Raw genomic sequence first — 21,389 nt, forward strand, 5'->3', positions numbered from 1 at the left:
AGTAACCTGAGAGACTACATTTTCACACATTTGGAACGAGTTGCCAGAGGATGTGGTTCAAGCAGGCATAACAGTATTATTTAAGAAGCATTTGGATAAGTGCATGAAGGGGAGTGTATTGGGCAACTGAGACTAGTGGGAAGGATGGAGCAGTCACTGTGGATTTGCTCTTCTGGGCCCCGGACTCACTTTGAACTTGCATACCAAGAAATTAGGTCTCAGAATTCATGCTGTGTCAGTCCTCAAAATATATCCACCGTCCCACTGTCTCCCCACGGCCATATGTCAGTCCTCAACATAATCCCACTCTTCTGCTCTCTCCGCACATTGTGTTTTAGCCCTCGAAGAAATCCCACTGACCTACTCTCTCCCCACATTTTGGTGTCAGTCCTCAATCAATGCCACTACACAGCCCTTATTCAGTCCCTAAATAATGACAACGCCCTACTCTATTTCAAAAGCTATCTGTCTCCAATCTGCTTCTACTGCCCCCCACTTCTCCGCACATTCCTGTGTCAGCAGACTAATCCCCCTGATCTGCATTTTCCCCAGAAACCTGCCAATCCCACAGTCCAAAGACATACTGGTTAGTAGGTTAATTGGTCATTGTACATTTTCCAGTAATTAGGCCAGGGTTACATCAGGAGATTGCTGGACAGTGCACCTCAAAGGGCCGGAAGGGACTGTGCATGCTGTATCTCAATAAATAAATAAATATTGAAATCCACTACTTGGGCTGGCAGCTTGTTCCACACTCTTGAAGAAGTTCCCTTTAAACATTTCAGCTTTCAGCCTTAATCCATGACCTCTAGTTGTAGTTTCATCCAACCTCAGTGGAAAATGTTTTCTTGCATATTTTATACCCCTCATAATTTTGTATACCTCTATCAAATCTTCCCACAATCTTCTATGTTCTGGAGAAAAATGTCCTGACATATTCAACCTTTCCCTATAACTCAGGCCCTCAAGTCTTAGCATCACCCTTGTAAATTTTCTCTGCTCTCTTTTAATCTTATTTACATCTTTCCTGTAGATAGATGAGCAAAACTTAACATACTATTAAAAATTCGACCTTACCAACATCTTACACAACTTCGACATAGCATCCCAACTCTGGTAATCATTATATTGATTTATGAAGACCAACGTGCCAAAAGCTTTCTTTATGACCCTATCTACCTGTGACACCACTTTTAAGCAATTTATTTGTTCGTTATGTGCCATGTCATATGATGTGAGTGGTCATGGCGGTTCCATAACCATACTCATTCTTGGCAAATTTTTCTACAGAAGTGGCTTGCCATTGCCTTCTTCTGGCCAGTGTCCTTAAAAGATGGGTGACCCAGCTATTATCAATACTCTTCAGAGATTGTCTGCCTGGCATCAATGGTCACGTAACCAGGACTTGTGATATGCACCGACTGCTCATCTGGCTTCATGTGACCCTGATTACGGAGCTAGATACACCTTTCCCAAGTGTGACCTGCAGGCTAGCAGTGGGAAGGAGTGCCTTACACCTGTCTGGTAGAGACTTAACTCCACCTTGCCACCCATTCAAGGAATTATCGATCTGTATTCCCAGATCCTTCTGTTCTACAGTGCTCCTCAGTGGTCATCGTATCAGACATGCCCTGGTTGGTCTGACCAAAGTGTAACACCCCCACACTTGTATGCAATTAAATTCCATCTGCCATTTTCAGCCCATTTTTCCAGATTATCCAGGTTCCTCCACAAACTTTGATAGCCTTCCTCACTGTTCACTACACATCCAACCTTGCAGTCATCCACAAATATGACTATCTACTTTACCACATTATCATCCAGTTCGTTGATATAGATGACAAATAACAACGGACCCAGCACCGATCCCTATGGCACACCACTAATCATAGGCGTCCAGTCAGAGAGGCGACCATCTACAAGCACTCTCTGGCTTCTTCCACGAAGCCAAGGTCTAATCCAATTTAGTACATACCTCATCTTGAATAGTAAGTGACTGAATCTTCCTGACCAACCTCTCATATGGGACCTTGTCAATGGCTTTGCTAAAGTTCATGTAAACAATATGCACTACTTTGCCTTTCTCAACCTTGCAGTGGAAATGGTTTAAAACTAGTGTATGATGGGATACTTGACCGTTCTAGAGCAGCTGGGCTTAAGACTGCTAATGCGTGTCAAGAATAACTTTGGATGATAAGCACAGTACCAGGAACTGCAATAAACAGGAACTTTTGCCCTGGAGCCAGGAGGGAGTATGCGTCTGGGGGTAGATTATGATTCCTGATAACAGGAACCAAAGATGACTATTAGACCCTCGCTGAGAGATAATTAACATGTCTTTTAAACGACTGATTATATACTGGCTGTGGGGATGCTAAACAAATTAAGTGAAGTTGTTTGTCTTGCTCTATAAATTTGTGTTTTGTGTAACCTAAAAATCAGAACTCTGGTGGCGGTGGAGACTGACGCAGACTCTCCATGATATCACGATAATAAACTCTTAAAACGAAACTCGAAGTCACTCTAGTTGTCGTAGCCTTTCCACGACAAACCTTCCTGGGAGTCAGCTGAAATGACAGACTCAGGGACAGCTTCTATCTATCTTGCTTCATAAGCTTTCCTTTGGACTGCATTGGTGAGGTCAAGAGGGGGATCTTGCCGACTGGGCATCTTGGAGTCTCCAGACCTTCTGCCCAGGCTTGTCATCATGATGATGATCATCATCATCCGTTGTCCTTTGAGACAGACGGATGCCAACCAGTCATGGGACAATTTATAATGACCAATTAACTTAGTAACCAGTACAGCATTGGACTGTGGGAGGAATCTGGAAGCTCTGGAGGAAACCCACAAATTTCATGGAGAGGACGTACAAGCTCCTCGCACAGGATCACACACAAAATTCTAGAGGAACTGAACAAGTCAGACAGCATCTATAGAAATTAATAAACAGTCAACATTTCAGGCTGAGACACTTCTTCAGGACTGAAAAGGGAGGCGGAAGATGACAGATTAAAAAGGTGGGGAGGGGGCTAAGCTGGAAGGTGATAGGTAAAGCTCGATGGGTTGGAAAGAAAAAGGGCTGGAGAAGAAGGAATCTGATAGGAAAAGAGAGTGGATCATAAGGGAAAGGGAAGGAGGAGGGAACTCAGGGGAGGCGAGTGGAGTAAGAGACCAGAGTGAAGAATAGAAGGAGAGAGGAGGGGAAGAAAGATTCTTTTACCGGAAGGAGAAATTGATTTACGTGCCATCAGGTTGGAGGCTACCTAGACGGAATATAAGGTGTTGCTCTTCCACTCTGATAGTTGCCTCGTCTTTGGCACAAAAGGAGGCCACGGACCCACATGTCGGAACAGGCATGGGAATGGGAATTGCATTGTTTGGTCACCACAAATGTCCACTTTTGGCTGATGGAGCGGAGGTGCTCGACGAAACAGTCCTCCAGTTTGTGATGGGTGTCACTTGTGTAAAGAAAGCTCGATCGGGAGCACTGAACACAACAGAGGATCAACAGGTGAAGTGTTGCCTCGCCTGAAAGTAGTGTTTTGGGTTCTGAAGGGAAGTGAGGGAGGAGGTGAATGGGCAGGTGTAGTGCAGGGTAATATAAATGGTGGCACCATACAGAATTCACAGCCACCTACATTGGGTTGGGGTTGCCTTTAGGAGGCAGGTCTGACGTATTGAGGTAATTACGTAAATGATTTTTACTGCGCTTCGTGTTCAGTTTTTGTTGTTCGATAAATAAGTTGCTATGATTTTTCTTATACATAAAAATACCAATGCAGTTTTATTTGTGAAAATTTATATTGAAAATGTCGGCCAACGCAGTCGCTTAGAAACTGCTGGGTTTTTGGGAGCAAAATGCCATTGCTTGGTTTGTACAAGCCAAGGCTCAAATTGCGCTGCAAGGAATGACCGCTGGCAAGACCATTTCTATGTGGCAGCATCGCTCAGTAACTGCACAGTTGCCAGAGTGGTGCGTCTACTGGGTCACGCGCCTGAACTTGATACATACCGATCGCTAAAAACTCGCCTTTTGCAGACTCTGGACTATCAGAGTCTGAGCACACCGACCTGTTGCTCTCCTTACCTGGTCTCCGCGATGCTGAGCCTTCAGAGCTAATGGACCACATGCTGTTCATCCTGGGAAATTCCCTTCTTTGTTCTATTTTTAAACAAAAGGTTTCAAAGGTACATTTAATGTCAGGGAAATGTATACAATGCTTTTTCTTCGCAACCATCCATGAAAACAGAGGAGTGCCCCAAAGAATGAACGACAGTTAAATGTTTTCACGCAGCAAATTCCTGATCCAGTTTGAGTAGTCCTCGCTAATGCATCCAAGAAGTTTGCTAAAATTGGCTGATAGTCTGCACTCAGCTGGACGGCGGAGCATCATTCCTGCTCCCTTCTCTCCTTCAATAAGCCCAGTCAGCAAGGGCCCTATTATAAGGACGCCCATGGCTGCGAAACAGACAACACTTGTGTGTTTACACGCACGCTTTGGTACAAACGCTAGGAAGTGTCAACCGTCTTGCAGCTTCGACAGTGCCAGTGCATCGGGGAACATCATGGATTCCAGCTGCCAGGTGTCACGGAGCACGGTTTCAGGGCAAGACTTCAAGTGAGTGTGGTGCCAGCATCGCCTATTGAAGAGAAGGCAAACGGCGACAAAACCTCTCTGGGGGCCGCCAGATGCAGCAGGATGCAGACCTACGGGACACAACAGGTGGTGGTCTGCTTCAGTGGGCGACATTATACGTGGGACTTCGCCTTGGCTGAAGTGGCTAGACCTGCTTGGTGCAGATTTCCTGTGCGTCAAAGGACTATCAGTCGAATTTAAGAACTGCCAGCTTGTGGATATCAAGGACCTGCTCCTCGAGTAAGTTCCTCACAACGAATCTGGCAAACATATGCACCACGGCATGTGAGTTCACTGGACTGTTGGGCGAATTCCCAAACCTCACCAAGCCCACATTCTCCACTACAGTCACAAAACATGAGATCGAGCACCATAACCAGCCCACCAGTCCATGCCCGCGCACATAGACTGGACTCAGAAAAGCTGACGATCGCGGTGGCTAAGTTTGCCGACACGGAAAGTCTTGGCAGTATAGCCCGGTTGAATAGCCCCTTGGGTTTGACACCCCTCCCCCCCCCCGTGTGGCGATTACCGACGCCTTAATGAGGCCACCAACCCAATTGTTACCCGATCCCACACTTCCAGAAATTTTCGGCACATTTAGCGTGAAAGTTAATTTTTTTCTAAAGGCGATCTCGTTAGGGGCAACCATCAGGTGCCTGTGTGCTCGGAGGGCATTCCCAAAACGGCTGTGATAACTCCTGCCTCTGAGTTTCTGTGCATGTTGTTTGGGCTGATGGACTCTGTATTAAAATACTTAGATTTTCTTTTTGTTTATCTGGATGAAATACTCGTCACCAATGCATCCACATCCGAACACGTGTCTCATCTACGCACACTTTCCGAGCTAACACAGTTTGATTATTAACCCTGCTAAATGCCAGTCTGGGTTGTCAACCATTGACTTTCTCGCCCATCCCATCTCTGCGGAAGGCGCGAAACTCCTCCCATCAAAAGTAGCCGCTGTTAATGATTTCCCACTGTCCCGACTCATGTACTTCACTGGTCAGCTGACATGATCAGGGCAGTTATAATACCAAACAAGCTCTTTGCAACGCGACCCTACTGGCACACCCGCTCTCCACCGCACCTATAGTCATTACTGCTGAAGCTTCAGACTATGCTGTTGGCCGGAGGCGTGTGGCAGCCGCTCGCCTTCTTCAGCCGGCAGTTCCGTCGACCTGAAAGGAGTGCAGCACGTTTGACCCTGATGTGGTAGTAAGTTGGCGGCGCGACTGGTCGCAGCCGCTTCTACAGGGTTAACAAAAGCTATTACCATTATACTTAAACGTACGTGTAATCGTCGCAAGATCCTGCTATACGTAAAGTACCTCAGGTCTACACCGTCAGCGAGTTGCTCGCTGGCGGAGATAATGAAGGAGCTTCGCAATGTGCTGCTGCCCGAATCGATGGAGGCTCACGGACCATTAGCGAGTGGCCGTCATGCTCAGGGGTGATTGCAAGACCCTTTTGGACATTGTTAATCTGTTACACTGCAAGTTCAATTCGTTGATTGATTGGAATGGGGCGAATGGAGAGGGTCTAGTCAGTCTTAGCCAGGGCCAGGTGTGAAGTCACCGTCTCGCCCGTTTGCAACCTCTCGGAGTGAGGGGACGAAGCCGTTGCGCTTCACCGGGGGAGGGGGGGGGGTGCTGTGGCGCTATGTTCAGAACAGAGTCAGAGCTGCCCTCCCCGTGTTTTTCTCACCAGAAGACAAGCTCTGTTGTGGTCAACTGCCAAATTTTTTTAGCGGCACTCAATGGACTCGGGCCTCAAGCTGCGGGGTCGCTTGCTTTTCAGCTGACGGGTTGGCCTCCGAGCTATCACGCTCTAAACAAGCGTAGCATAGTTGTGGAGACTGAAGATTTGAAATGGGCTGAGGGGTCTGGAATATATATGCGTATCTATTTGGCTGTGTTTTTATTAATATTCTATATGTGCTTGTATATGTGTGTACTGGGAGATATGGACTGGATACCTATGCATATTCTGGGAGTGGGGGCGTGTAGATGAGGAGGAGAAGGGGTGAAGACGGGAGAAGGGGTTCATCCATTCGCGATGTGGAATTCTTGCCAAAGAAATGGGCAATGGAAGAATAGCTCAGCGTCGTGACGGGCAGGGAACACGTTGAGATGCGGGCAAAGGGGGGAAAAGATAACGCCCTTACTGAGGACAGAGCGTTCTGCATCTGAGTCTCCAGGGCCGGTAGATCCGCCACGGCCTTCTGGCTGAGTGCCTGTGAATTGGATCAATGTTCTGAAAACTAGTGAACTGGTGAGGGTAGGAACCTATTTTATCCATGCAGGCTACAAAGGAATGAGAAGGGTTTCGGACCGAAACATCGTCACTACCTCCTCCCATAGATGCTGTCTGACCTGCTGAGTTCTGCCAGCATTTTGTGTTTTTATTTATTTCCAGCATCTGCAGATTCACTTGTGTTGCCAGTATCTCAATACGGTCCGCTTTGTTTTATCGTATCTTTACAGTCTGAATCTGAAGCATTGCCCCCGCTAGTCGGCGAAGAATAGAAGTTAATGCAAGTGAGCTATCATTATTCCATACACAACAAAAGCGGCTGATGCTGGAAATCCAAGCAACACATACACAAAATCCTGGAGGAACTCAGCAGGCCAGAGAGCATCTATGGAAAAGAGTAAACAGTCGACCCTTCGGGCCAAGACCCTTCATCAGGACCGGAAAGGAAGAGGAAAAATCAGTGGAAGAATGTGTGGGGAGGGAAGGGCGAAGTACAAGGTGGTGGCTGAAGTTCAAGGTGAACGCGAGGGTTCCGTGGCTTAGCTGGTCAAAGCGCCTGTCTCGTAAACAGGAGATCCTGGGTTCGACTCCCAGCGGAGCCTTTAAGTTATGGGGTGCCATGTGATGAAGGCGGTTACTGCAAGTTAAAGTCCGCATTTCACAATGCGGAGCAAGAAACAAGACCACGGTTCCGTCTAGCTTGTTTACCTTGTTATAGCGTTTTTACAATTATAGGGTTGTTCTACGCTGACAATCGACAATCGTTTACAAAATGTGGTTGTTATCTGCTTGTTGAACTTGTCCTGGTCCTTGTTCTGACCAGGACAACTTACTCAGAAACGATTTCACAGTACGTTTCCGAAGTCTTTCCAATCAAACTCTGAGTAGTTGGCTGCATAGATCAAGAAACCGGATAAACGACGTTTCAGAAATGAAATAGAATACATATAGATGATAAATACTTTCACACCCGCTATTTTCGAAACATGGAGGCTACGACCCCACGCGCCACAACGCAATCTGAAGCGTTCTGCAGCCCACAGTAATATCCTAAACCCCGACACCAATATTGGATTGTAGTCAAGCAAGACACAAAATGCAGGTGGAACAAACGTCGACTGTACTTCCTATAGATGCTGCCTGGCCTGCTACTTTGCTTGAATTTCCAGCAAATTCCTCGTGCTTGGATTGTAATAATCTTTATCTGTGATTCTTATATTTTGTCTGGAAAACATTTCGGAATTCACTATAACAGTGCAACCACAGTCCTCGTGGAAAAGAGAGAATACGTGTACACACGATGGCAGTGGTGGGATTCGAACCCACGCCTCCTGGGAGACTGGAGCCTTAATCCAGCGCCTTAGACCGCTCGGCCACACTACCACGCTTTTTATTCATTACACAGGGCATGGATTGGTTTACCACGTTAATCTTGAAGTGGTGGCGAAAGCTTTGAAACATTCTGCAAAAAGTGTGCTTGAGACTTGACGTTTTTCCTATTTTCCAACCCATTCAATATTTCTGCAAAACGGACCAGAGAGAACAGTGGCACCGAGTTGCCTCTTCAAACTGCCGGGTGCCAGACAATGCTTTTCCAGATATCAGTGCAAGGACGCTTTTCACGATTTTCACGACTGTTCTCAGTATGCACATGGGACATTAGGGTTAAATGTTCACGTTTAAGGTGGATGCGAAGAGTAAAATCACCCCCCTATCGGCCTATTTGTCATGTTCAGCGACTGTTGCACGTGTTCTCCAAAGATTAAGAAAAACGGGATAACGTTATTTTATCCCTCGTGCTAATAGGTCGTGAGCACTGGTTGGAGGCTGCGTTGATCTTGGGAGTGGCACAAGGTTAACACGCGGGGGTTTTCAAGTTTCCTCGACGTTTCATCCATTACTCCACTACATCTCCGGAGGGCTCGACGTTGAGTTCTGGCGTCCCAAAACCAACCCCCCCCCCCCCCCCCGCCCCAGTTGTGTCTTTCCATTCTCTTGGTGCGTTCTTAGAGCCAAGGAAGTATTTTTCGCTTGATCCAAAGCCAGTGGCTGCTTCTTTCCGCCACCTGCGATGGTTTTGCCAGAGTCTGACTATAGATTCCTAGCTCCTTCAGCAGTTTGATGTGGGTGTGGCTATAGATACCCTACAACCCACTTCCACAGGGTTTTTCAGTCCCGTCGCTGAGCTTTGGCGTAGCTTCTTGCGCTCATATGCTTCAGCCACTGAATCCGCCCACGGGACTGTGAGTTCCACGATGTAGACGATCCGCAGTGAACTGGACCAGAGAACCAAGTCCGGGAGCAATCTCCGCTGGAAAGGTGAGTTGTTCATTGGCACCCACCAGCATTTTCCCCAGTCGCCGGTCATGTTCATCTGCCCTGTTTCCGGCTTAGGAGGGAGATTAGTTGGTTCTTTTCCCTCCCTCCCGGATGAATGCTGCTGGTGTCAGAGCATTAGTCGTTCCAGAGAGAAAGGAGCTGGTTGCTATCTTGGTCTCGATTGCCGCTGCCAGACTCTGCAAGACCTGGTTGTGTATCTGCTGTGTGAGACTGGTTTTGCAGCTTGCCAGGATGTGATTGAGGGTTGCCAGAATCGGGCACAGGGAACAAGCTGGGTCTTCACCGAAACACTAGTGGGTTTTTTTGTGTGAGGGAAGCGCATCATATGTAGCTCTGAGGAGAAAGCTAAGTCTGTTTGCTTCCATCTCCCAGATGTCCTCCTAGATGCCTTCTCAATACTTTCCCGCCGCCCTTCCTCGCCCTTCGCTCTGGAATTGTGACCTTGTGCCAAGTGGGTCCACTTGCTGCCAGTCCAGAGCCGGCCCTGCCCTGTTGGACTTGCTCCGCAGTGTCGCTATGACTAAGGCCTGCTGTTGCTTGCTGCCGCGCATCAGCTGGGCTCCATTTCCGCCCGGTTGATGCAGCGTTACTGATGGTCTTGTCGCCAGAGTGTTTGACGGTCATCTGCAGACGCACCTCAGAAAACTTGTATCCCTCTGTGAGGCCAGTGAAAGGTAGTTCACGGACTCCTTCACCAAAGAGACCCTTGGGACCGACACTTCTTTACGAACGAAGTGATGGTTCGCTCGAGCTTCTTCAGGGTTGTTAGTGGGACTTCATAGATAGTGAGTGGCCACATCACCCGAGGTAGGAGCCCAAACTGTAAGCGCTGGAGCTTCAGTTTTCCTTGTCGATGATACCCAGGCCGTCGGCGATTCGTTGCTTTAGCTGCTGCACCTGCTGTTTGTCCGTGAGGCTGATGTTGTACCATCTACCCAGGCCTTTGACAAGCTGTTCGGACGCTGTTGGAAATGGGTGATCGCCGATGTCTCCCAGCATTCCCTTGACTATGCAGACGCTTCGTGACTTGCTGGGTTTGATTTTCATTCTGGCCCGCTTGGTGTTTTTCCTGCAGCTTTCTAGGCCGTCGCTTGGTGCATGCTGCAGTAGTGTCCATGTATGCCCTAATAGGGGAAAGACAAAGTCCAGCGCCCGGCCTGCTCCTTCATCAGCTACCACCCATTCTGATGCCTGCTAACGAACTCCATGGCCATTGTGAAGGCCGGGGGTTATGTAGTGCACCCAACCATAATGCCAGCGTTGTGATGGGCTCTGGTATCTGGAAGAAGTCGAATGCTTCTCAGAGAGGTGCATGGGGAATTGAGCCAAATGCACTGGCGAAGTCCAGGAAGATCACATAGAGATTCCTTTTGCCATTCCTAGCTGCTTGGATCTGATGCCATATCGTGTTTACCTGTTCCAAACACCCGGAGAACGCTGGAATTCCTGCTTTCTGTACAGATGTATCAATGTACTTCTCTCTCTCCCGGAAGTTGGCCAGCCTCTGTGCTATGACAGTGAAGAAGATTTTCCCCTTGACGTTCAGAAGGCAGATTGGTCGAAACTGACTTACGCTTTCCTGCATCCTTTTCTTTTGGAATCAGGACACCGCCAGCCCTTCGCACGCTTTGGGTATTATTCGCCTCTGCCGACAATCCTCATGAGCCTTCAGAGAAACAGCAAGCCGTCCGGTGCGTTCTTAAGAAACCTATATGTTACTCCATTAGGCCCGGGAGCAGATACTGCTCCTGCCCGTCGGACTGCCTTCTCCACTTCGCCCCTTTTTGGAGGGTCAAAATCCAGGTAGTAGATGGGGGGGGGGGAGTGGTGTTGATTTGGCGGGAGGTCGGATAGAATGATCACATGTTCTTGTCTTTTCAAGTCAGTGCGAATCTTTTCCAGGTGCTCTTCTGGTTCCTGCTTAGATGTTTTCAAAGTTCCACTTTTTTTCCGGTTGTGAAGAGATCTTTAATAAAAGTTAAAGGGTCTTTGTAGAACTGTGCTCTTGTTTGATCTTTCTTTCTGTGCAGCTTCCTTAGATTCTAAGCCCTTCGCAACTTCGTCAGCCGGCTCTTGATGTCCGCTTTCCCTTTCACTGTCTGGGGCTTTCTTCCACGGTTTCCTCGGTTGTCCTTTCTCAAACAAGTCAAATTCCTGCTGTCTCAAGGATTTATTTGTGGTGACGTCGTTCCAAAAGAATTTCCAATCGAAGTCAAATTCGCTGCATTGATCAAGAAACCGGACAGACGACTTTACAGAAATGAGCTAGAATACATATAGATGTTAAATACTTTTACACCCAAGAGCCCTACGCGTCCACAGCAGCCCGCCCCGGAGCAATCTGAAGTGTTCTGCAGCCCACAGTAATACTGTATACTAAAACCTGACACCAATACTGGATCGCAGTCATGGTGATTTGTAATTCATATTTTTTTCTGCAAAGCATTTTGGAATTATCTATAACAGTGCAACTAAAGTCCTGGAGGAAAAGAAAGTGTAGACACGTTGGCAGTGGTGGGATTCGAACCCACGCCTCCTGGGAGACTGGAGCCTTAATCCAGCGCCTTAGACCGCTCGGCCACACTACCACGGATTTTAAAATTTACGACACAATGATGTGAATTAGTTGATCGCTTTAGTCTTGAAAGTGTGTTATCCTAGGTGTATGTTTTAAAATAATCTCCCACATACTGAGATTGAAGCTTGATGCATTTTCTATTTTTCCAACCCAATATTTCTGCAAAACAAACCAGAAAGAACCAGAGAGAACGGTGGCACCGAGTTGCCTCTTCAAACTGCCGGGTGCCAGGCAATGCTTTTCCAGATGTCGGTGCAAGGAAGCTAATTTTCATGACTCTTTTCAGTATGCACATGGGTTAAACGTTCACATTTCCAGTGGGTGCGAAAAGTAAGATCGCCCCCTATCGGTATGTGCTGTCATGTTCAGTGACCTTTGCATCTGTACTCCAAATGCACAGGTTTTCATTCAGATGAAACGATCCCAGCTTCCGCAGCCTAACAATGCAGATTAAAACAATTATATTGACAAGAGTTCTGGAATATCTGTACTCAGCCCTTTCTGGGATTTTTTAAAAGCCGTTCTAAAATACAAACGCAAACCTCCGATGTGAGCTGAAACTGTTTTTATTAAGTTATTTGATGATTAAATAGTATTGACTGGCACCAGAACCAGTCAGCACTCTTCCGCCGGTTGCCCTCCAATTCCGGGTCCATGAACAAACGAGCGCGCTGTTCCGTCGCATTTTCCCCGATCAGTTCCGAGACAACGACGCGCTGAGAGAAATGCATTCACCTGATTGGCGTGTTGAGTGAATGATTCGATTACTTCAAACCATGTCTTGGATGGTTCGATTTCCCACCAACCTCGGCCACTTCCACCCGACATGCAGCACTTCTACAACTTTCTTATGTACGAGACACCGTCCATAAGCAGATCTATGCTCCCATTCATAACTGCTACATTTTGGCCTAATGCCCTCTCCACTATAATTCTGTTCTGTATCACACTTGCCACACCGCTGTTACATAGTCAAACTTGTGGCACTATACATCTCAGAGCGGCCAGTACATGGACTCGAGCCATTTAACTTATATATGTTAACCCTTTCAGTCAACTGTTTCCCCATCAAATTCAATCAACACCGACAAACTACCTTTTCTTTCTCCACCACAAAATCCTTTTAAGCGTTTAGCGTCTACAACTCCCCCCTCCTTCCCCGACTAAGATGCACTCCTGTGATTTACTCCCCAAAGCTCCTCTCGTTCATCATAATCCCTTGCTGTTGTTTCCTTCCTCCCACAGCTTTAACCAAAAGGTTCCTTACATTACTTACTATATTTACAAAACACTAAGGGGCCCAACTTCTTAAATGTTTCTTTTTTGCCCACAATATCACCATAAAACCAGAAGACCGTAACATAGGAGCAGTATTAGGCCATTGGCCCATCGCGTCTACTTCACCATTTCATCGTGGTTGATCCAATTTTCCTCTCAGCCCCAATCTCCTGCCTCCTCCCCATAGCCCTTCATGCCCTGACCAACCAAGAACCTATCAAACTCTGACTTAAATATATATATAAAGACCTGGCCTCCACAACTGCCTGTGTGCAAAGAATCCCACAGATTCACCACTCTCCAGCTAAACAAATTCTTCCTCATCTCCATTTTAATGGGACGACCCTGTGTTCTGAAGCTGTGTCCTCTGGTCTTAGACTCTCCTACCATAGGAAACATCCTCTCCAACATCCATTCTATCAAGGCCTTTCACCATTCAATAGGTTTCAATTAGGTCACCCCTCATTCTTCTGAATTCTAGTGAATGCAGGCCCAGAGTCATCCAACGCTTTTCATGTGACAAGCCATTCAATCCTGGCATCATTTTTGTGAACCTCCTTTGAACCCTCTCCAGTTTCAAGCACATCCTTTCTAAAACAACGGGCCCAAACCTGCTCATAATACTCCAAGTGAGGCCTCACCAGTGCTTTATAAAATCCCACCATTACATCCATGTTTTTATATTTCCAGTCTTCCTGAAATGAAAGCTAACATTGCATTTGCCTTCCTCACCACAGACTCAATCTGTGAATTAACTTTTAGGGAATCCTGCACAAGGACAGCTGTCCCTTTGGGCCTCAGTTTTCTGTATTCTCTCACCATTTAGAAAATCGTCTACCTTTCATTTCTTCTACCAAGGTGTGTGCACTTCCAAACATTGTATTCCATCTGTCATTTCTTTGCCCATTCTCCTAATCTGTCTGTCCTTTTGTAGCCTCTCTACTTCCTCAAAACTACCTGCCCCTCCATCTATCTCCATATCATCTGCAAACGTTGCAACAAAGCAATCAATTCCATCATCCAAATGATTGACATATAACGTAAAAAGAATCTGTCCCAACACAAACCCCAATAGAACACCACTTGTCACCAGCAGCCAGCCAGAAAAGGCTCCCTTCATTCCCACTCTTTGACTCCTGCCAATCAACCACTGCTTTACCTGTGCTGTAATACATGGGCTTGTAGCTTGTCAAGCAGCCTCATGTGCAACACCTTGTCAAAGGCTTTCTGAAAGTCCAAGTACACAACAGCAACCCATTCTCCTTTGTCTATCCTGCTTGTTATTTTTTTTTAAGAATTCCAACAGATTTGTCAGGCCAGATTTTCCCTTGAGGAAACCATGCTGACTACACATGCATCCAAGTACCCTGAGACCTCATCCTTAATAAACAACTCCAACATCCTTCCAACCACTGAGGTCAGACTAACTGGCCTATAGTTTCCTTTCTTCTGCCTCTCTCCCTTCTTGAAATGGAGTGACGTTTGCAATTTTTAGTCTTCCAGAACCATTTGAGAATCTACTGATTCTTGAAAGATCATTGCTAATACCTCCACAATCTCTTCAGCCACCTTTTTCAGAACTCTAGGGTGGTGTACACCATCTGGAACCAGTGACTTATCTACCTTCAGACCTTGCAGTTTCCCAAGAACCTTCTATCTAGTTATGGTAATTTCATACCCCCTGACAGCTGGAACTTTCACCATACTGCTAGTATCTTCCACAGTGAAGACCGATACAAAATACTCATTCAGTTCTTCCACCATTTCTTTCTTCCCCATTACTACCTCTCCAGTGGTCCGATCTCCACTCTTGCCTCTCTTTTACTCTTTATGAATCTCAAGAAACTTTTTGGTATTCTATTTAATATTATTATCTTGATCACTTTCATATTCCATCTTTATCTCCTTAATGGTTTTTTCATTGCCTTCTTTTAGTTTTTAAAAGCTTCCCAATCCTTAAACCTCCCACTAATTTTGCTCCGATATATGCCCTCTCTTTGGCTTTTATGTTGGCTTTGACTTCACTTGTTAGTCATGGTTGTCATCTTATCACCCAATGTTTTTTTTTAATCATTAGTTAATGTAATCGGATTAATATCAGAAACAGGCTCACATTCAAAACTCAGCAATATCTTAAACTCTGCCTTCCTTCTTTAATTTAAACCCTGTCTACTTGCCTTCATCACTGGACGATAAACCACAATCCTCAAGTCTTCGTTCACTTTTCCGTTTCTCAGAAATCTGTCATTCGCCTTCCTCCATATAGCTCCTATAACCCAATATCACCTCCACTACCTCCATCTTCTTCATCGCTTCCTGACATCACTACCATCCTTCACACCTCATCTCTCAGCCTAGCCCGATTTTCCATTGCTTGCAGCAAGTAAGCAACAAATTTTAAAATAAGCGGGCAGGGCCATCAGGACTTTCTGTGGAACTCAGGATCATTTCTGCAATTAGGCCCTTGGCAAGAGTCAATACATAGAAGAGCACTGATGAGCGGAGTGGTCATGTTGTGAGTGGGGACCTGAGGTTCTGGTTCAAGAGACTTCAGAAGGAGAGAGAGACAGCCAAGGTAAGGTTCTGGTAAGTTTCTTTTATTGCAGAGCTAAGGCAGTGAGAATTAAAGTCAGGAGCACGGAGTACCCCTATTGTGGAAAGTGGGAAGAGAATGAGACTCCCATTGACCCTGACTATAGCTGTAGTTTCTTACAGATCCTGACCCTGGCACTTGGATGGCAACATGCCACAGGTGTCTCTATTGCGCCCAGTATTTCGGGACTGATGCTAGAATTGAATAAACTTCGGATCGTTCAGGAGGCTGATGTAGTTGATTGACAAGTGATAGAGGGAGGTAGTTACACCAAAGGTGCAGGACACCAGTAACAGGTTAACCTTCAGAAAAGGGAAAGGGAATAGTTAGCCAGGACAGTTTACCCCGAGGCCATTCCCCTTAATAGCAACATCAAGAGGAAATCCAGGGAAAGGATAAAGGGAGAAACATTTGCTTGGATGCAGAGAATGTCAGTGAGTGACTTAATGAGTACTTTGTTTCAATGTATTTACCAAGGGAAAGAATATGGAGGACCAGGAGATCAGTACTGAGTGCATAAAGACGTTAAGGCATTTACAGGTCAAGGAGGTGGAAGTGATGGGTCTCTTAATGGGTATTCAGCATCCGTTAGTCTCGAGAGACCATGGATCTGCACCTTGAAAAGTTTCCAGGGCTCAGGCCTGGGCAGGGTTGTATGGAGACTGGAAGTTGCCCATGCTGCAAGTCTCCCCTCTCCACACCACTGATGGTGTCCAAGGGAAGGGCAAGGGCCGATACAGCTTGGCTCTGGGGTCAACACAGCTCAAGGACAAACACAACACGCTGCCTTAGCTGAGGCTCAAACTAGCGACCTTCAGATCACGAGGCCAATGCCTTAACCACTTGGCCACGCGCCAACACTAATGGGTATTAAGGTGGATAGATCCCCAGGGCCTATGGGATTTACTAGAGTTGCCTGTATTATATGCTTTCTCATTAGCCTTTATCCTGGCTAGTGTGATGCCTGGCTAAGGCTTTCGAACCTATTTAGTCAAATAATCAGTTTCCAAGATCATTCACTCTCCATAACCCTAACTAAGTCGTAGATTTGCAGCAATATTCAGAACTACCAGCTCGCCAAAGTTGAGGTGTATCCCAGTTCCCCTTCTGACTGTCAGCAAATATCACCCTACCCACCAGTGCCCTGTGCTGACTGTCCAGGCCGTAGATTTCTCTCCGATATGCTCCTGTTTCTGCACCCAATTCATAAGCAGAGCGAGGAAAGAATATAGAAAATTCATGACAAGTGTACAAACCAAGCTGTAAAAGTGTAATGGAAACAGTTCGATGTTCTGCTGAGACACGACTGCCCAAGTAGCCACCCTCTCAGAGGGAATCTCAGCGACTCATCGCTCACAGAAAGAAAAGAATAAGAAAGACAAGACATGCTGCAGATGCTGGAAATCTAGAGCAAAGCACACGGTGCGTGGCAGCTCAGGCAGCATCCATGGATGGGAAACAAAATTCGATGTTTCGAGCTGAGATTCTTCATCGGGACTGGAAGAAAGAATACAAGGTGTGAACAGCCTCCAGCTGGATAAACTGGCAAGCAACACCAGTAATCTGCACAAGTATCTACCAATACCTGAGCAGATTCAGAAAGCGAGCGGGAGGCAGAGAGGGAGAGGGGGGTGCACAAGAGGCTGAGTGCCATGGATAACATGAAGTAGAAGAAGAGGGAGAGAAAGAGGGGGGAGAGAGAGTGAGAAGTGGGGTCGGGGAGTGGGAAAGAGGGGATAGTGCGAGGGAAGCGAATCAGATTTAAAATCGTTTAATATCAAAGTCAGATGTGCAATTTGTTAACTTTGCAGCAACAGTAAAATGCAATACATGATAGAGAGAAAAAGAAATCTGCAAATTACAGTAAGTACTATATATAGTTAAATAAGTAGTGGACAAATAGGAATTTTAAAACAAAATTAGTGAGGTAGTGTTCATGGGTTCAATGTGTATTCAGAAATCGGATGGCAGAGAGGAAGAAGCTGTTCCTAAATTGTTGAGTGTGTCCCTTTAGGCTTCTGTACCTCCTTCCTAATGGTAGTGCTGGCCAGAAGGAACTGCAGTCTTGAAATCAGTGGATTCGAGTAAATCAAGGTCAGGAGAAGCAGACAAACCAATTGTCTGTGTCCCTCCCGCCCCCACCACCCCACTTTGTGAACTTGGAACTGATAAACCAATCAGAACAATTGAATGTGGACACAAGGAGTTTCAACTAATGGCCGGCTATATCTGACACCATTCTCAGACGAGTTTCTATGTATTACGTCAGTGGCAGACTTCCCGAAGAAGTGATCTGTAATCTTGTTAGAATCCGTGTCTGGGTCACCTAGTTCGGAGCAGTCAGTTCAAAGGTACAAAGGCGAGGGGCTAGGGGACAGAACCATAGAATAACGTTGGCTGCAGCCCTGGCCTAGTCCAAGGCAAGTGACCTTGAGCCAATGGGGTGGAGATCCATCGGTTCAATGGATGAGGAACACTGTAAGAGTCAGGAGCTGCAGATAAGTAACGGCAATAACTCTTCAGTAACCAGTGCGCATGCGGAGAAGCCACGGAAACGTGGAGATCAGGCCTGACCAGCGGAGTCTCCATTCCCGGGTAATGCCTTTTCGACTGTTCGTGGGGGGTCGGGAAATTCTAGTGGGTATGTACATGCCCTCGTGCTTTTTAGTTGAGACGATGAAGGTTACATGGCGGTAAATACAGATTCTCTCTGTGCCTCTCTGATCATTAATACTAAGGGGGCAGATCTTTATAACAGTTGCAATGAGAAGAGGGCAGGTCCTGGGCGGTGCAGGCCCTTGATGACGGACACCGCCTTTCTGAGGCACCGCTCCTTGAAGACGTCCTGGTTACCACGGAGGCTAGTGCCCATGATGGAGCGAGCTAATTTAACAACTCTCTGTAACTCACTTCTATCCTGTACAGTAGCAACCCCCCCCCCCCCCCCACACCCCGCACCTACCAGACGGCGATGCAGCCAGTGCACGGTACATCTGTAGAAAATTTTGAGTGTTTTGGTGACATACCAAATCTTCTTGAAACTCCTAATGAAATAGTCAAGACAAGTCAACATCTATTTATTATCAAAGTAGGTATTCTTTATTCAACCTTGAGATTCGTCTTGCAGACAGCTACAAAACAAAGAGAACCAACAGAACCCAGTGAAAGTAAAAAGATCGTCAAACACCCAACACGCAGAGAAAAAATGTGCAAACAATAAAAGCTTTCAGAACTGAAGTTCACAGAAGTGATTTCACACCGTGATAGTTGCAGGCCGCAGCCACAGTTCCAGAGACGAGTAAATCTCGCGGTGTAACGTGTTGAAGTTCAGCGCGGAGACGAGTAAAACGCGTGGAGCCGCGATTTGAACTGGCCGGTGCCTGGCACCCGGCCCCGACACACTGACCTTTTCAATCTGGCCCTGCGCTTTAATCGGTCAGACCTTGCCCTCGGACCTGGACCCTGCCGCTTCGATACGCCCTCGGGCCGGTGCCCACCACCTTAATTCGGCTTGGCGTTTAAATCGATCTTCTCTCGCTCTCATGCCCACCCAGCGGCCTGGACTCTGCATCGCCTCGGTTCTGCAGAATCGGATTGCCTGCAAGTTCGTTCCAGGAGTGGCCAAACATTGGCTCACTTCCCGCTCTCCGACCCGGTTTCGGCCCGCACACACGACGCTGCGGCCGTCCTGCTCCTTCGAAACCTCAATTCCCGTTGCAAAAATGCCAGGGCGTACGGCCGGTTGAAAGGTCAGCTCTGACAGGGAGGTGTATTGTTTGCAGTGAACGTTTAGCAGCAAAAGTGTTATTAAAGAAGTGTTTAGTTGTTTTCTTCTTTTCCAATATTTTTATTAAGTTTCATATGCACAAACACAGAATTCATAAGGATACTTATAAATCAAAATACGATAGCTCAAAATGCACTACATATAAATTACACTGATACAATCACGGTATCCCATACTGATGAGCAATCAAATAAAATAAATTGAATGATGAAATACAATAGTATGGTTAATTATATTATCAAAAATCTTCACCCCCTACCAAGACAAAGCTGGTTGGTTAAAAAAAAAAGGAGAAAAAAGAAGTACTTTACCATATAGTGTTTTATAATAATAGCCCAGGGCTGTATTTTAATAACAAGTCAAAGGTTTTTAAAATAGTTCAGAAAGGGTCCCCATAACGTTTGAAAATCTTGGTTGGAATCAGAAATCGAGCAATGAATCTTCTCTAGATTTAAACATGACATAACATCACGTGACCATTGAACATGTGGGGGGGGGGGGGCAACCTCCTTCCATTTAAGCAAGATCGCCCTCCTGTCCGTAAGAGAAATAAAAGCCAGTACCCGCGAATGAGAAGGCTCCAAAATGATAACTCTTTCCTCAACAGTACCTTTATTTTATTTGTCACTGGTAAGCAGTCGCTGATCCTCACCAGCGCCATTATAAATGAGAGCTGCTGTCCTGCCTTGATTATGAGTGCATCGATACGTTGGGTCCAGATTCAGTCTTCAGAGAAATTAACACCCAGGAACTTGAGATTGCTCTCCCTGGTTCTGATCCCTCCAGAGGTTTCCTCGTCTAACCATTTCGGAAGTCCACAATCTGTTCTCTGTTCTTACTGGCGTTGAGTGCAAGGTTGTTGCTAAGACACCATTCAACTAGTTGGCATATCTCGCTCCGGTCGCCATCTGAGATTCTGCCAACAATGGCGGGATCGTCAGCAAATTGATACATGCCCTTTAAGCTGTGCCTGGCCACACAGTCATGGGCGTAGAGAGAGTAGAGCACGCATACCTGAGGTGCGCCAGGTTGTGCTCTTCCAGTTAGGAAGCCAAGGGTCCAGTTGCAGAGGGAGGTGCAGAGGCCCAGGTTCGAGAGGAGGAGAGAGAGGGGGGGGGGGGAGAGAAGGTGACGGAGAGAGGGGGTAGGAGGGGGAAGTGGGAGAGAGGGAGAGGGAAAACAGAGAGGGTTGTAGATGGGGAATGCGAGTTGGAGGCTGTTTGGGTGGGTGAGTGGGAAGGTGAAAGTCAGTGTTGAGTGAGAAGGTGTGGGAGAAGAGAAGGGAAAAGTAGTGGAAGAGGGAAAGGGTCACTGATGGGTGAGAAACTTTAGAAAAGGGTTGAGAGAAACTCTCTTTAACAGGGTCCCAGATGAGGGAGGGAATCTGTCCTGCCAGACGTCCCTGGTGATGCGAAGACTCCGACTTTAACAGAGGGATAGCGTCCCTAATAGAGAAAGGACCCTCTTTTACAGGAGTCTCTGATGGAGGAGGGAGTTCCTCTTTAACAACGGTGTCTGATGAGGGTGAGACTCCCTCTTTAACAACAGTCTGTACCTGTATTGGGGGAGACACTCCGTCTTTAACAGGAATCCCTGCTAGGGGAGAGACTGACTCGTTAGAAAGGGCCGCGATGGATCGTTGCTAAATTATTACACCGGGCTACAGTGAAAAACTTTGTTTCCATGCTATCCGCAGAGATTACTTCAACAGGCGTGTACCTTCCGGTAGTACACAGAAAACGAATGACAAAATGCAGAATGAAATGAGGCAGTTACGGCACACTGAGGGGATTTCACGTTGCGACGCTTCTTTCTGTGACGTCACAAAACCTCCCCATCCTGCCGTCGAAGTGATGTATGGAACGAACATTATGACGTCAATGATGTGACGTCTCCCTCCCTGTGACGTCACAGAGC

General features: G+C 46.7%; 3 non-coding genes across 3 annotated transcripts; 1 reads left to right on the plus strand and 2 right to left on the minus strand.

Moving 5' to 3' along the window:
- Positions 1 to 7,424: 7,424 nt before the first annotated feature.
- trnat-cgu (transfer RNA threonine (anticodon CGU)) lies at positions 7,425 to 7,498 on the plus strand. The gene has a single exon. It is a non-coding gene; the product is annotated as a tRNA-Thr (tRNA).
- Positions 7,499 to 8,197: 699 nt separating this feature from the next.
- trnal-aag (transfer RNA leucine (anticodon AAG)) lies at positions 8,198 to 8,279 on the minus strand. Its single transcript has one exon. It is a non-coding gene; the product is annotated as a tRNA-Leu (tRNA).
- Positions 8,280 to 11,742: 3,463 nt separating this feature from the next.
- trnal-aag (transfer RNA leucine (anticodon AAG)) lies at positions 11,743 to 11,824 on the minus strand. The gene has a single exon. It is a non-coding gene; the product is annotated as a tRNA-Leu (tRNA).
- Between the last annotated feature and the right edge of the window lie 9,565 nt (positions 11,825 to 21,389).

Source organism: Hypanus sabinus, chromosome 29 (genome assembly GCF_030144855.1).
Source record: "Hypanus sabinus isolate sHypSab1 chromosome 29, sHypSab1.hap1, whole genome shotgun sequence".
Taxonomy (NCBI): Eukaryota; Metazoa; Chordata; class Chondrichthyes; order Myliobatiformes; family Dasyatidae; genus Hypanus; species Hypanus sabinus.